The following is a 2,366-nucleotide window of genomic DNA, read 5'->3' on the forward strand; positions in this document are numbered from 1 at the left end:
ATTACTTTTGTCCTTATTATTATTATTATTATTTATTCTTCCCTTCCCACATTCTAGTTTTCAGCTTTTTCTCTTTTCCCTGTTTCTGGTTCCATTTTTTTTTTTTTTTTTCTCATGGTTAACCTCATTCTTGTTTTTCTTTTTGCATTTTTCCCATTTTTTCATTATTCACGTACTCTACCTTTTTTCTCTTATTGCCCTCTCCTTAGATATTGCATTGTTTTATTTTCCCCCTCTTTTTCTTTTTTGGTTATTTTTCCTGTGTGATTACACAGTATGCTTTTTGTCCATTTGCTTTTACTTTTTTTCATGGATACTCAATTGTTATTTTTGTCTAACTGAGTGGAAGACAGCAACAGTCCCCATATGACACAACTACACTCACACCTCCTCCAGTTTCACTTACTGAGTGAGAGCCACCACTTCTTCTCCACCAAAGGGCCAATGATAAACAACCACCAAAAAGAGCCTGACTCACCCTTAGCTGTTCTTCACAGTTAACAGAGATCTAAATACAACAACATCACAATGTCTCAGAGACAACAGACCACCACAGTCCACACAAAGAAGCAAGATAAAGTGGTAGAAACAAGAGAGCAGGATACAGACCCAGAACACATCCCTGAGGAAATAGAAGCATTGGAACTCCCTGATAAGGAATTAAAAATAATTATATTTAGGTATCTTCAAAGGATTCAGAGGCAGATCAAGAAAAACACAGACAAAATCCTAGAAGAATTTCAGAAGAAAATACAATAACAAAATAAATTAAAATTAGAAATGATTCAAAATCTACAGATAGAAATCCAGAAGATTAATACTAAATTGTCAGAAATAGATAACACATTGAAAGGGCAAAGGAGTAGAATTGATGCAGTGGAAGACAGAATTAATGAGATTGGAGCCAAATACCTGAATACTTCTTTGGAAAGGTATCAATCAGAAAAAAAGATCAAAACAAAATGAAGAAAGCCTAAGGTTCGTGTGGGATACCATCAAAAGGAATAACTTACATGTCACTGGAATTCTGGAACAGGAAGAGAAAAATAAAACCACTGAGAAAATTGTCCAAGATTTGTTGGAAGAAAACTTCCCTGAGATGATGAAAGATGAGGATATATTATTCAGGAAGTCCAATGAACCCCAAACAAGATAGATCCCAAAAGAAAATCACCCAAGATATATCATCATCAAACTCATCCAAACCAAAGACAAAGACAGAATCCTGAAAGCAGCATGAGAAAAACAAAAAGTTACTTACAAAGGACAACGAGTAAGAATAAGCTCAATTTCTCAGCAGAAACCATGCAAGCGAGAAGGCAATGGGAAGGTATATATAAAACCCTGAAAGATATAAATTTTCAACCAAGAATCACATACTCGGAAAAATTGTCCCTGAAATACGATGGTGGAAGTAGGAAATTTCCAGATAAGCAGAAACTAAGGGAATTTGTTAAAACAAGACGAACTTTAAAAGGGATACTAAACGGAGTCCTTTGAACAGAGAACCAAAACTAGCAAACAACAACCGGCCATTGATACACAAAATGGCATAAACCAGAAACCACAACTACGGACATATCCAAAGTGAAATAAGCTTACAAGATTGTAAACAGGAACACAGAGACATCAACTGGTAAATGAGGACAACTACAAACCAAAAAGAGGGAAAATACTGTGTAGTTACAGAACTTCTAAATGGTGAGGAAGGCAAGAAAGTTGCAAGATAGAATGGACTGTTCTAAACTCATGGAGAAAATTACAATCATAGGGTAACCTCAAAGAAAAACTATAAACCTGCACGTCACAAAAAAAAAAAAAAAGGACAAGCACAAATATTTAGCAAATACTAAAACAACAGCAACAAAGGAAATGATAACACCATTCATAAACATAGTGAGCTCAGCACAGGAAATAATATGGGACAAAGAAACCAGGGAAACCAAGAAAAACTCATAAGAAAATGACAACAACTAATTCATGCTTGTCAATAATTACACTGAATGTTAATGGATTAAATGCACCACTCAAGAGATGAAGAGTTGCAGATTGGATAAGAAAACAAAATCCATCAATGTGCTGCCTACAAGAGACACACCTTAGAGACGAATACAAAAATAGACTAAAAATCAAAGGCTAGAAAGAGATGTATTAAGCAAATAGCAACTGTAAGAGAGCAGGAGTGGCAATATTGATTTCTGATCAAATTGACTTTAAGACAAAAACCACCATACAAGATGTGATAGTTGAAGATGTGTCAACTTGGCTGGACTCCAGTTGTGAGTGGTGGTTCCCATGATGGGATCAGATGACTGAGTTCTGAGCGGCCGGTCTGCCCAAGGGGAGTTTCCCCAGGGGTGTGGCCT

The sequence above is a fragment of the Orycteropus afer genome, unplaced genomic scaffold, assembly GCF_000298275.1.
Source record: "Orycteropus afer afer isolate SDZICR_OR568_19922 unplaced genomic scaffold, OryAfe1.0 scaffold00016, whole genome shotgun sequence".
NCBI lineage: Eukaryota > Metazoa > Chordata > Mammalia > Tubulidentata > Orycteropodidae > Orycteropus > Orycteropus afer.